The 15,304-nt window shown below is 38.4% G+C and overlaps 1 protein-coding gene across 6 annotated transcripts in view; it reads right to left on the bottom strand.

Annotated features, from left to right (window-relative positions):
- LOC143024895 (osteoclast-stimulating factor 1-like) overlaps positions 1-14,114 on the bottom strand; it is a 169,077-nt gene extending 154,963 nt beyond the window's left edge. The window contains exon 1 of one of the 6 annotated variants that reach the window (XM_076184288.1): positions 14,003-14,114. The gene's annotated coding sequence lies outside the window, so the exon portion shown is untranslated. Of the gene's footprint in view, positions 1-11,864; positions 12,181-13,422; positions 13,498-13,847; positions 13,894-14,002 lie in introns of those variants that run through there. The other 5 variants (XM_076184294.1, XM_076184293.1, XM_076184290.1 and 2 more) reach the window with 5 other exon arrangements.
- Between the last annotated feature and the right edge of the window lie 1,190 nt (positions 14,115-15,304).

The following is a 15,304-nucleotide window of genomic DNA, read 5'->3' as shown; positions in this document are numbered from 1 at the left end:
CTCCTGTCGGCATGCTCCGCCTTTGTAATCCTTTGTAATATTTTGGAAGGAAGTAAGAAGAGTGAGGGGTGAGTCAGAGATGAAAAGTTAAAGGGTGCAGAAAGACACCTGTTAATGGAAGAGAAGGTAGTAAGGGGAATATAGGTACAGTATTTCAGAGAGTTGTTGAATGTGGAGGAAGTTAGGGACTGATTGATTGTGGCACTGGGAGAAACTAGGAAAGTGACCGTGATGGGAAATGACAGGGATACATGAGATACCAGGAGCACTGAAAATGGTGAAAGCTGGAAGGAACCTGGTTTGGAGGAATGTCATGCAGAGTGTCTGATAAGGGAAGGAACAGTTATAGTGGATTGGCCAATGAGGCTGTTTAATGTGTGCCTAAGGGAAGGAAGTTTGCCAGAAGACACAGGACTGGAGGAGTGTGTGTATAGTTCCACTTCACAAAGGAAATAAAGACAAGTGTGAATATAGTTTGCTGAGTTGTTGGAAAGGAATATGGAAGGGTACTAACTGAGAGGATTAAGAGAGGAACAGAGGGAATAATTGGTGGGGAATAGTGTGGGCTTAAGAAAAGTAGTGTGTGCATGGATAAAATTTTTGTGGTAGGGCAGATTTGTGAGTTTTTTTTGGCAAAAGGTAAGGATGTTTGGACCCTCATGGAATTAGAGAAGGCTGATGACAAGGTTAACAGGAAGACATAAGACAATGCAGATATATGGAATAGGAAGAAAGCTTGCGTTAGGGTTGGAAATGGTGAGAGTGGTTAGAGGCGAAAGGCTGTGTCTAGGGTGTGTTGTATCGCCATGGTTGTTCAATGTGTATATGGATGGGGTGGTATGAGAGGTAGATGAGAAGGTAATGGGCAGAGAATTGGAGATTGTTAGAGACAAGAGGGAAAAGGTAGATGAGCCAACAGTAGTTTCCTGATGACACTAAACTTGCAACTTGGGTCAGAGGCGGGTCTGAGACAGCTAGTGATGGAGTTTGGTAAGGTATATGATAATAGTAAGTTAGAATTAAATGTGGGTAAGAGCAAATTGATGAGGTATAAAAGAGGTCAGGGTGGCAGCAAACTGGAGGTACATCTTAATGGAGAAAGGTTGGAAGTAGGTAGTTTTAAATATTCAGGGTCACATGTAGCAGGGAGTGGAGGAATTGGGGTTGAGGTAACCTGTGAGGGAAGCAAGTAAATCTCTTGGAGGTATGAAAAGTGTCATGCAAAATAGGTATCTAGGAATGGATGCAAAGAGAAGACTGTATGAAGGGGAGATGGTGGCTACAACAAGAGAAGAAAGGAGAAATTTAAGTGTGTTTGAGAAGTATAGTGGGTGTTACCAGGAGGGACTGGGTGAAAAATGAAGAGGTGAGGAGAGCTAGGGTGGAAAGGGACCTGGTAGATAGGGCAAATGAAAGAATACTGGGATGGTCTGGGCACATGGAAAGAATGAAGAAAGACAAGCAAAAAGAAAGTGGAGGTCAGAAGTGGATCAAGTGAACCTGAGGGGTAGACCAAGAATGAGCTGGATAGATGGGAGTGAAAGGGGCTATGAGTAAAATGGGAATTCCTGTTGAACAGGGATGAGAGAAGGCAAGAAATAGGTGCAAGTGGCAAATGGTTGTGAATGGCAAAAATTGACCAGGCTCAATGGGATTTCAATTGATCTTCTCCATTTCTGAAAAAGGAAATGAGGAGGGAGGGACACTGTAAATGAAGTGGCTGGACCTACTGTGTCTTGCTGTGTCTTGCTGCATTACTTCTGATCTGGGCAGTGGGCAGGGGATAAGGATAACCCTTCATCCACATGAAGCTTAGATAAAAGGAAATGATTAACAGGTGGGAGTGAGATGGGTAGGGATGGGTGGTCATGGTAAAAGCCGACAAGAGCCATCACCAGCCGACAAGAGCCAACAACAGGCCCAAAAATGCTGACAAATGACTGTATTGCTAATAAAATAACTTGTTTTCAATTCTCTGTGTTATATTTTATTGCTGTATAAATATTTTGGGTCGGGTTTGGTCAGTAAATTCGTAGCTGTGGTCGATTATTTTGCAGAGGCTAAAAATGTAACTTTTCTTTGATCAAATTACATGAAAATCACACATTTTAAAGAAAATAGTTCAAATAATACATATACCAAGGCTTTCTCCCCCTTACAAGGGAGGTAGCCAAAAAGGGAAAGGCATAAAATCATGTATGTAGTTCAAATAATGCAACCATATGCTAATTTTTTACGGTGTTTATAGCTGTGGTAGTCATTTTGCAGAAGCTAAAAACATAACTTCTTTTTTTATCAAATTCCATGAAAATCACACATTTTAAAGAAAATAGTTCAAATAATTCAACTATATGCAATCTATTTTACTAATAACATAATAGTAAGAAACTAAATAGAGTGTAGTTTGATCCATACCACCAGTGATCATAGATGGCGGGCTGGACGGTATTCGTAGCTGTGGTCGGTAATTTTGCAGAAGCTAAAAACATAACTTCTCTTTGATCAAATTACATGAAAATCACACATTTTAAAGAAAATAGTTCAAATAATGCAACCATATGCTAATTTTTTTTACATAAAATTGTGCATTTGAGCAAAAATCATCCTTGGTCAGTTATGGTCTGTTTTGGTGGGTAATTAGTGAGACCCAGCTAAGATGGCAGCCAACAAGTCCAGTGTGTTGTCGGCAAACTAAACTTGGTATATTACAAGATTTGTTCATTCAAATGTGCCAAATCTTCGTACAGCAATAACATATAACACAAAGAATTGAAAACAAGTTATTCTACTAGCAATACAGTCATTTGTTGGCATTTTTGGGCCTGTTGTCAGCTCTTGTCGGCTGGTGATAGCTCTTGCTGGCTTTTACCATGACCAGGGATGGGTGCATGTCTTGACTGGCTACTTCCCTTGTAAGGGGAAAGAAGCCTATTGGTCCCTGGCCAATCTAAATTTGTTCTAAGTGAAAAGAAGAACAATGAGACATGATACATCAACATATTTCTCATGGTCTCAGCCTTATGACAATACCATATCTCCAATTATTGGTACTAAGAGTCACTGACTTAAGATTCAGGTGCAGCATGCTGCATGATATGTTTGAAGCCTCCCCCAAGCAAATGCAAGTTCAAGTCAAAGTTGCAGCTAGTCTTGCATGATGAATTATTTTTGTACTAATTCTTCACTCTAGAATACTTCTATTTATTAAGAGGGTTCTTCCCCTTTATTGGGGAGGTAACCAGTCAAGGCATGCACCCATCCCCACCCATCACCTATTTGTTTCCCTTTCAAGGAGCTAAGATAAAAGGGAAACAAGTGGATGATGGTTGGGACTAGGATAGGTGCATGCTTTGAATGGCTACCTCCCTTATATGGGGGAATAATTCTCTTGGTATACAGACAGATACAATTCTTCATTTGGATACATTTAGAACTTTTTTATTTTTCTGTATTTCAATTTCTGATTTTTTTTTTTTTTTCAGATTAATATACACAACCAGTAACTGTTTTTCATTTGGGCAAAATTTCTGCAGAGGCCCACCATTCTTCCCAATAAAAGGTGTCAGATATAAATGTTTTATAGTGTAATACACCCACTCCTCGTTTAACGACCTACTCAGTTAACGACAACTCGGAGTAACGATGGGCTTTATGACAGACCAATATTCGTTTAACGTAAATCTCCCGAAGTTACGACGTTGTGTACGATAATTAAGTTGGCCGAGGCAAATTTGTATGATGTTATAAATGAACTTGTATGGTGGATATTACCTGTGAGGTAAAGTGTTCTGAAGCTTAGGTCTACATTACCATCCTGCAAGCTGCAAAAACTACCTGGGGTACAGTATATACCGGTAGTGGTAAATTTTTAGTTTCGACCATGGGCGCAATATAGCAATAGAAAATTAATTATTAATTTTGTAAATTATAATGTATCAACGTAATATGCAATTTTGTGAGCGGAAATAATAAAAAAATGCTAAAACAGATTTCGTAAGTAACGAAGTCATGTCGGACGAATGGTACACTATGTTTGCTATGATAGATGCCGATGTCGAAGAAATGAAAGGATGATGAATTCATCTAACCTAAACTAAACTAACCTAACCTGTGTTTAATAAATCATTACCTGCAAATTAAATGTCATCCGGCTCGTCCTCGTTGTCGTCGTCGTGAGACACGTTGGCAGATGACAAGATGGCGTCCCAATCCTATGCTACCGACTTCGTTCATTAGCATATTTTCTTGTAGCAAGGTATTTTTTACTTTCATTTCCGCCCACAAAATTGCACATTACGTTGATACATTTTAATTTACAAAATTAATAGTTAATTTTCTATTGCTATATTCCGCCCATGGTTGAAACTAAAAAAATACCCCGGTATTCAATATGGAATGTCAGCATACGCGGATTTGGTCATATACGGTAATTTCAGGAACCTAACCACCGTAAATAAACAGTAAATAAAGCTTTAATGTACTGTATAAAAGAGGGAAAATACACAAAAATAAAGATACATGTATTGCTGGACATTGCACATACAGTACATGTACATATGTATACACTTTCGCTTAACGACCAATTCAGTTAACGACGACGCGCTGGTCCCAATTGTCGTCGTTAAACGAGGAGTGGTTATACATGTAAAAGAGCCCATAAGACAAGGAAACTTACTCGATCTATTGATCACTAGCCGTGAAAGCATGATAACTGATGTAGAAGTTGGTGAAACTATTGCAAATAGTGATCACAACTTAGATTCAAATTGCTAAAAAAAAATTAGAATAGATACTTGTGTATCTATTCTTGTGAGTGTAGTAGTTTCAGAGGGATCAGCTTGTTGAGTGTAGTTGGGAAGGCTTATGGGAGGGTCTTGATCGAGAGGATTAGGAGAGGAACAGAGGGAGTAATTGGTGAGGAACAGTGTGGCTTTAGGACAAGTAGGGGTTGTGTAGATCAGATTTTTGTGGTAAGCCAGATATGTGAGAAAGCTATAGGAAAAGGTAAGGATGTTTTTTGGGCTTTTATGGATCTGGAAAAGGCTTATGACAGGGTACACAGGAAGGCACTGTGGGAGGTACTGCAGATATATGGGATAGAAGGAAAGCTGTTAAGAGCAGTCAAGAGTTTTTACGAGAGTAGTAGAGCTTGTGTTAGGATTAGAAATGGAGAGAATGAATGGTTTGAGGTAAAGGTGGGACTTCGTCAAGGATGTGTTATGTCGCCCTGGCTGTTCAATCTTTACATGGATGAGGTGGTGCGAGAGGTGAATGCAAGGGTAGTGGGTCAGGGGTTGGAGATGATTAAAGAAAATGGAGAAAAGTGGGAGGTGATGAGATGTACAAGGGGAGAGTGTGACAGCAGGCTGGAAGTGACCATTAAGGGTGAAAGAAACTGAAAAAAGTATTGCTAAAAAGAGACAGGCTTATAAGAAATACAAGTGGTCAGATTCACTTAATGACTAACAAAGTTATGTAATAACACAGACACATTTAAAAGACAATAAAAAAACGAAAACGAAAACATGAGATGAATATGGCTGATAAATCCATAAACAATCCCAAAGAATTCTAGAGTTACATTAGAGATAAAAAGGTTATTAGGAATCACATTGGTCCACTATTATCTGCAGTCAGTCAACTTGAATATTCAAATGAAGGAATGTGTGATATTTTAAACAACTATTTTAGCTCAGTATTCGTAAACAAAACACCTCAAAGTAAACTCCAAACTGAAACTTGTGAAAAGTCTAAGGTAAACCACTATGGTGAATAAAACAAAAGAAAAAATTCAAAGGTGTATAGAGACACTCAAAATTAATAATACACCAGGGCCTGATGGTTGGCATCCAAGAATCTTAAAGGAAATGAAAAATGAGATTGTTGTTCCATATGTAATTATTTTCAAGAAATCCATCATATCCGGAGATGTCCCAAGAGAATGGAAGCTAGTTAATGCTACTCCCATATTCAAAAAAGGTGACAAAAAGAAACCAAATAACTACAGACCTGTAAGTTTGACTTTAATCATAGGAAAAATAATGGAAACTATCATCAGAGATGCTATCAAACATCATTTAGAAAGTAACTGTTGGATAAATGATAGCCAGCATGGATTCCAATGGAGTGTGACATACTCAAATTCTACAACACAGTTATCTCAAATTATGACAAAAGAAACAATATAGATTTAATATATCTAGACTTTGCAAAAGCTTTTAATACCATCCCCCATGAAAGGCTACTTACTAAATTAGCTTCACATGGAGTAAGTGGTAGCCTATTAAGTTGGACTAGAAATTGGTTGAATGTTCGAAAACAGAGTTGTTTTAAATGGAAAAACTTCTAGATGGAAAAATGTTACAAGTGGAGTTCCTCAGGGTTACATTCTTGGGCCACTTCTATTCATAGTATATATGATATAAACCATGGACTGAAATCTATTGTCTCCAAATTTGCTGATGATACAAAACTGTGCGGAATGGCAAATGATCACTTCAATCAATTAGTTATTCAAGAAGATTTAGATAAATTACAGCAATGATCTGAAAAGTGGTTAACCACTTCCATACAGTGACGCCTACGTAGGTGGCATGAGGAGCAAGTGGGTACGCGATGATGCCGACGTCAGCGTCTTGATTATATTTATTGTAGTCGTACCTACGTAACCTCCATTCTCTCTAAACTGGCTTCATCATATTTTCTATGGTTATCAAAATTCACGGGTGAAAGAGAACAAACGACTGAGCACTGACTTTATTTTTTAATAATGCGATTATTATGACGCAACATTGCACGTCGAGCAGCTAATGCTGCCAGACATGCGATGTGCCCCGGAGTGAAGAGGTTAATGAAACTTAACACAAGTAAATGCAAGGGTATACACATAGGTAAAAATAACAGTAAGTACAATTACAAGTTATCTGGAAATTTGTTAACAAAAGTGGATAGCGAAAAGGATCTTGGCATAATTATCAGTAACAATCTCAAATCATCTAAGCAGTGTATTTCAACCTCTGAGAAAGCAAACAAGATTCTAGGACTGCGCGAGCAAAAATGAATGAAAACGACTCGAAAGCCAGTTGCGAATCAGAGCCATCTGGCGGCAATCCACTGAACCGCGATGTAAACAATCAAAAAAACACGTGTTATGACAATGATTTCTTAGGGTTTGGTAAGTACGAAAGAAAGAACTTAAGTAGATTATTAGAGATAGAGAGAGAGATGAGCAAAAATAGGACTCGGTGGGAAAATGAAATCATGGACTTAAGAAAAGAGGTCATTGGTTTAATTGATTGTTTATCTAAGACTAACCATGAAATTTCTGACCTGAAAAAAGCTAACTTGGATCTTACAAACGAAATTAAAGAAATGAAAAGAGACATAAATGAACTGAAGAATGACAATGAAAAGAAGAAAACTAATGATAATAATAGCGAAAATCTAAAGCAGGAAGTGAACAACAAATTACAAGAATTGACACAAAAGATCGAAGAAAACTTAGGTGGGGACAGTATCCAGGAAATTAAGAAGTGGAAAGAAAATATTGAAAATAAAGAAATTGCTTTCAAAGAAATAGTCAAGCAGCAAATGCAAGATAATGCAAAAGACACAATCATTCAAGTGATTAACGAAAAAGCAAATTGGGTCAGGGACACAGTAGATAGGAAGAAATGTATTGTGGTTTATGGGCTTAAAGAAAAACAAGGATTGGCGAGGTACATGAGAGAAAAAGAAGAAAAAGAGACAGCAGTAGAAATCCTTAATGAAATTCAGGGGGGAGATAGTGATTCAGGCACAGACTTAGAAGAGACTTACAGAATTGGTCGCTATACTAAGGATAGGAATCGACCTCTAAAGATAAAACTAAGGTCACAAGTGGTAGTAGAAGACATATTTGAAAAAGTAGGTAACTTGGCAAAGAGTGAAAAATACAATAAGATATGGATAAAAAGAGAAATGAGTACCGAGGAATTAGAAAAAGAAAGGGCGCTAAGAGAAGAAGCAAAGGAAAAAAACTTGAAAAGATCGGAGACAGAATGCAAAGAATTCCAGTGGAGAGTAATAGACTTGAGATTAAGACAATGGCGCTTCAAAACGAACAAAACAAGGGAAGAAGAAACCAGGGAGAAGGAAGAAAATTAAAAGTGGCCTATACCAACATTGACGGACTAATTTCGGGACTGAATGAACTCAATGATTATCTGTTAGAAGCAAAACCAGACATAATGGGAATTGTAGAGACTAAACTAAGAGGTGAAATACCATCCACTGTTATCGGACAAGGTTTATACAACTACTGGATAAAAAACAGGGACAAGAAACAGGGAGGGGGAATCATGTTCTTGGCCAAGAAAGACCTAAAGGTGACAAAAATTGCAGAGGGCAAAGGTAATGCTGAATTGATCATGATAAAAGTCGAAGGCAAGAATATGAAAAGTAGAAAGTTTGTGGTGACTTATGTGCCTCCAAAAACAAGCGCTTGGAAAGAAATTGAACATACAAAAATGCTAGATGACACAAGAAAATCACTCAATGAGATACTAATGGGTAAGGGTAATCTGGTAGTTATGGGGGACTTCAATTGCAAAGAAATTTGTTGGGACAGCATGACAGTGCAAGGAGGAGATGACTCGTGGGGCAATGTACTGCTAGATATGACCATGGAGTACACAATGACCCAATGGGTCCGTGAAAACACAAGGTACAGAAATAATGAAGAGCCATCGAAACTAGATCTAATATTTACAACAGAGCCTGAAATAGTGCATAAAGTCCAGTATGAGACACCAATTGGAAAGAGTGACCATGTACTCATCGAAACTATACTAAAGGAAGAAATAGACATAGAGAGGAACGAAAAGCATAGGAAAGGAAGACTGAGGTACAACAAAACAGACTTTACAAAACTAAAGACATTCTTCCGGAATGCAAACTGGGAAATATTTTACAGGGAAGAAACAGCAGTGGAAGAGAAATGGAATATATTGATGGAAAACTACAATGAAGGGGTAAACAGGCATGTACCAAGACAAAAGCGAGAGAGAGAGTACATTAAATGTTGGTTCAACAAAAGATGCAGTGAGGCAAAAGACAGAAGGGACAAAGCTTGGAAAAAGTGGAGAAAAGACAAAAAACAAAGCAAATGGCAAATTTATGTTAACTATAGAAATGAGTATGTTAATGTGAGAAGAGAGGAGAAAAGGAACCATGAGAAGGATATTATAGACAAATGCAAAGAGCAACCCAAACTATTCTATCGGTATGTGAATGGTAAACTTAAAAACAAACAGGAATTGGTGAAACTATGCCAAGGAAACATAGAATACACAGAAGATTTAGAGATGGCCGAAGTCATGAACAATCACTTTAAATCTGTTTTCACCAGAGAGAAAATACCGAATTGTGACATAGACAAAAACAAGAAATCTCCCCTCATGAATGAGTTTACAGCATCACTAAAGGAAATATCAGAACATTTATCAAGGCTGGATGTCAGAAAATCACATGGCCCGGACGGTATTGCAAATTGGATTCTAAAGGAGTGCAAAGAAGAACTAACAGACAAAATACACATCTTAATAAACAGCTCACTCAAAGAAGGAAAGATACCCGAGGACTGGAAAAACGCTAACATTGTACCAATACACAAAGGAGGAAACAAAGAAGAACCCACCAACTATAGGCCAGTATCACTAACAAGCACCATTGCCAAAATTTGTGAGAAAATAATCAAGAATAGATGGGTAAAACATCTGGAAGACAATGACAGAACCCAAGACAATTCGGATTCAGACAAGGAAGATCATACTCCACAAACTTAATATGCTTTTACTCAAGACTAATAGACATAGTGCAAGAAAGAAATGGATGGGCTGATTGTGCATTCCTAGACTTGCAAAAAGCCTTTGACAAAGTACCACACAGAAAACTACTAAAAAACTGGAACACATAGGAGGAATACAGGGAAACCTACTAAAATGGATAGAGGACTTTCTGACTGGTAGAAAGATGAGAGTAGTGCTCAGAGAAAAATATTCAGACTGGAAAGAGGTGATCAGTGGAGTACCGCAAGGATCTGTGCTGGCACCAATAATGTTTGCTATCTATATGAATGACATGGATGAGGACGTGAACTGCTACATGAGCTTCTTTGCCGATGACGCCAAACTGCTAAGGAAAATAGAAACTGATGAGGACTGTGAAGCACTGCAAGAAGACCTAAATAGGGTATGGAACTGGAGTCAGAAATGGGAAGTGGACTTTAATACTAAGAAGTGTAGCATAATGGAGTTTGGAAAAAGCAAAAACAGAATATCAGGAAAATATACAATTGGAACCAAAGAAGTAAAGAAAGTAGGATCCGAAAAAGATTTGGGAGTAATTATCACGAACGACTTGTCCTATGATATACAGATTAACAAAATTGTCGGGGAGACTTACAACTTGCTAAGATCAATAAAAGTGGCGTTTACATACTTGGACGAAGACATGATGAAAAAAATATTGGTTACATTGATAAGGCCTAGATTAGAGTATGCAGCGACATTGTGGTCCCCCAGTACCAAAAAGAATATAAAGAAAATAGAAAGAATCCAAAGAGCAGCTACAAAAATGGCACCTGCACTTGCAAACCTATCATACGAAGAGAGATTGGCTAAACTGGAGTTACCGACACTGGAGCAAAGAAGAGAGAGAGGTGACCTATTGACCATCTACAGAATCATGAAAGGCACAGAGGTACTCGATAGTGAGAACTTACTTAACTGGGACAAAAGAAACACAAGAGGACATGGAAAGAAAATAAAAAAACATAGCTATAGAAGAGAACTGAAGAAAAACAGTTTTCCTCATAGAGTTTTGGACACTTGGAACAAACTGGACAATGAAATAGTATGCGCAAAAACCATTCATGAGTTTAAAAACAAACTAGACACTGCAAGATACAAAGGCGGGACAACACGAGCATAGCTCCCCTTCCCGCAAAATACAACTAGGTAAATTTGGAATATGCTGTTTACGTATGGTCACCGAATCTCATTAAAGACAGTGACAGATTGGAAAAAGTACAACAGCGAGCCACAAAACTGATTCTAAATATAAAAAATAAATCATATGAAAATCGATCAAAACATATCAATCTGTTTTCCCTAAAAAAAAAATAAATAAATAAATAAATAAAAATAAAAAAGCGTAGACTCAGAGGTGACTTGATACAGGTCTTAGGGGAATTGACATCAAAAGTGACAAAATTTTCACACTGAATGAGAATCCAACAAGAAATAATGGTTTCCAACTGTCAGGAAATATATTTAATTTGGAATTGAGTAGAAACAACTTCGCCAACTGTGTAGTTATGAAACTAAGATTGATTTAGATAAACACCTAAGCAAGATGCTGTAATGACTGCCATTTATTTTATATTACTTGTTTATTTATTTGTTATTATTTATTATTGTTTGCTTTTTATTTATTATTAGTTATGTCAATTTACTATTTACCTGTTTGTGTATTATTTAACTATACCTAAGGATTTATTTATCTTATTTATTATTACTTATATCATTATAATTTTTATTTATTTTTCTTTTATTTATTTATCATTATATTATTTTTCTCAGCATCCGACCTAGTTATGGATCAAAAGGTCTCCTGTTGGCATGTTCCTCCTTTGTCAATCCTTTGTAAATCTAATATTGATTTCTACTGCAAAACAATAATTTCAATTTTCTTTTTTTGGGGGGGACACATCCCCCCATGGTAAGAGTAATTTTAGTGAATACAACAGAACTGCATCAATAAAACTATTAAACGTTGAATTCTGGTACCCTTAACTGAAAAATAAAATACCCTGGTCAACTCACCTGGTAGGGCCATGCCACCCTAGTCCAGCCAGTCTGGATCAGAGAGGGACAGACCCAAGAGTCCAAGACAGATACTCCAGTCAGGCTACACGGGCTGTACTACTATTACATGTTTATAAAATGACTGGTTGGGTGCATCTTTCAGTGGTGATTATACTATAAATTCAACAGAATAAAAGAAAAGCACAAGAAGTGGGACACTAAGAGGACAAGCGGCCAGCACAAGGCCGCTCCCCCCCAGTTGAAATAGTTCAGTGATACACTTGACATCTAGATTACATTCTCATCCATGTGACATGCACAGGGTATGATCCCATGATGCCCACAGTGCCACCTGCATCAGTGGGTGGTACAAATGACACAATTTTGATGACATCACTTTGATGCAAAAAACAAACAATTAAACAAACAGGGATAAAAGATTAGAATGAGAACAATTCTTCACCTGAAAAGGACCAATTTAACCCCAGTAAAGTGGTGAAAAGTTTGCACAATCTTAATTTCACTTTTCTTTTTTAATCTATTTTTTTCTATGATTTTTTTATCAATTCAATATGACCACAGATTAACAATAACAGCCCTATCAAAAATAATACATGGAACTCCCCTTTCTTGTCTTTCCATTATCAATGGGTGACAAAGGGGAGTGGTGTGCATACATTACACACAAAAAAAAAAAAAAAAAAAAAATTTACAAGTATATACCCATCCGATACAGCAATAGAAAATTAAATCTTTATTTTGTAAATTAAAATACATCAATATAATATAAATCTTTCTTGGCAGAAATCAATACTAAAAAAAACTTGCTAAAAGTAAATATGCTAGTGAATGGAGCTAAGACAATAGGTTCAAGATGCTATGTTGTCTATCTCAGTCCTGTAAATGTCAGTTTGACAATGGCATTGACACTGTGTACCGGGTGTTCTCCCACTAAGCAACATCACCACACTACATATTTTTGAAACAGTGCTGCAGTGCAGAACTGAGCTTCAGGCTTTTCTTCAAGCTATGAAACTCCTTTACACCTGGCAGGCTAATTGGATGGCAAAACCAGTTGTCAACATCCCTGATGACCTCTAGAATTACAGGTACCATACTACTTAAAGCAGGATAGGTTAGGTTAGATAAATCTATCATACTCTAATTTCTTTGACCTCTGCATCTATCAAAACAAAGATGGCATCTCAGTCATCGTGGGTCCGTTCATTAGTTGATCACTTCGCAGCATTTTAGGATATTGATTTCTAACAAGATAAATATATACCAAGTTGATGTATTATAATTTAAAAAACAAATATTTAGTTTTCTATTGCTATATCTTGTAGGTATGCACTTCTAAAAACATACCAAAAATTTATATCACAAAAAATAAATATCTATGGAAGCTCTTAATTTTTTAAAAGTTGGTGCAATTGATGAAGCAGTTGATCTTGAATTGAACAAATGATGAGGCATACAGTGGGCCTCAGCAGAAATATTTCAATCTGTATTTATGGTACTGCTCTCTTGACTGACTGCAGTACATGTGTGACTTGTGAGCCTATCCTTCATTTACCTAAATTTATCTGGACACCAGGTGACATGGTCCAATTAGGCGAGTTGACTCATACCAGGTAACTCTTCCAAGTTACTGTAATGTACAGATAATCAGCATTTTGCCTTAATAATAATGTGGTTCATTGTGTGCCAAATTCTGTTTGGTAGCCACAAATCTAGCAGTCAAGTTTATCACGCTCCAATAACATTGCGGTCATCTGAAGTAACTGCTTTGCTGAAGTAACATCGGGTATAGAACTGGCACCATGGGCATGGAAATAGTGGCCACGAAAATAATCTAAGTGAATAATTCTGGAGACTACAGTTTATGTTCATGTTTTTTTGGGGAAAGTATGTATTTTGATTGTATAACAAAGTGACAATATCAAACTCCAAGATGACAAAAATGTTCACTTCTAACATCACACATAATGGTCTATGTACCTGCACGTTATAAATACCACTCCCACAACTACTGGTGATGTTTATATGTGTAGCTTTATTAGTGCTGCATCAGTGACTGTAATAATCGGAATGAATAAAACTAGTGCTAAATAAAATGATGCCCAAAAAGTAAGTATAAATATGGAATAGCATACCAACTATCTGCAAATACGTTATTACTTCCTATCTTTTGTTGATTCACCGCTGATGTTTCTATCCGTTTAAGATGACGTTCACCGGGCGCAGCTGTCAATTTGTGTTTACGTATTTGTAATTATCTAATTGTAGCGGAATTGCTGTTGTGTACGCGGAGTCCTATCTCTATTATTTCACTTATCAAACTTTACCTTATATCGTTTCCGTGGATAATGTCTGCATCAATTTTGTTCCATAAACTTACTGGATTTAACGTTTGAGGACCTTGGCGGGCCTGTTTTTAATTCAATCACTGTAGGAGCATGAGTACAAGAAGCGGTGCAGTACATCACTGAGCTTCAGGCTTTTCTTCAAGCTATGAAACTCCTCAGGCCTACCCAGATGCAGCCTGAGGTCTACCGCGTGACCCGCGTTCCCCCGTGAATTGACCATATAAAAAGGAAGCAAATGGAGCTCCTCGATCAAAAAACACACATGCATCAGTCGCTCTCACCTGGCAAGATGAGAGTGACCACCCTGAGCTCGGGAGAGTCGAGAAGCATCTTCTCCATCTCCAGCGACGAAGATAGCGACCACCCGGAAGTAATCCCCGACCTCCAGAAATCCAAGCGCCCCCGAACCAAACCCTCCCTGGGAAATGGCGCCCCGCCCAGCGACACCAGTGCCCCAGCCCCAGGGCCGGCAGCTGACCCTGGCACCACCGAAGGTAATCATCTACCCGTCAACGACCAGTTGCACGGTCACCCTACCCCTTCCCCTGAACCTGCAGCCCTCACACGGACAACCAAGGAGGTCAAAGCAGAAGGGGACAAGCCGCAGCGTCCTTCGTACGCATCAGTAGCTGCTGCATCTGCAGAAGGAGAGTGGCAGGTAGTTACGGCCCGCCGCAAGCGCCCCAGCAACCCCAAATCCGACGTAGGTCCTGTGAAGTTCCCAGTCCTCCTCAAGCCAGAAACAAACCCTGCCCGTTTTCTCAAGCTAGGATCCTGGCGTCAAGCCCAACTCATCAAGAACACGGTGGGACCCGTTGATGGCATTCGCCAGACACCGTCAAGTGAATGGCTCATAAGCTGTCTCACCGAAACCCAACACGGTCGCCTCTTGCGTACCACGGCCTTGCAGACCGACCATGGCGACCCTATCAAGATCCTCACTAGGATACCTAAAACCATCGTCGTAGGAGTTGTCAAAGGTGTCCCCCTTGAAGAGGGCGCCGAGAAACTCCTAAAGGCTGATCTGGAAGCCCAGGACCTAGCGGTTGATGATATCCTAAGACTCACTGCGAGGGACGGCACGCCCAC

This window comes from Oratosquilla oratoria, chromosome 4 (assembly GCF_046742065.1).
Source record: "Oratosquilla oratoria isolate Oo_2021 chromosome 4, ASM4674206v1, whole genome shotgun sequence".
Classification (NCBI taxonomy): domain Eukaryota; kingdom Metazoa; phylum Arthropoda; class Malacostraca; order Stomatopoda; family Squillidae; genus Oratosquilla; species Oratosquilla oratoria.
This window is presented reverse-complemented; position numbering and strand designations above follow the sequence as displayed.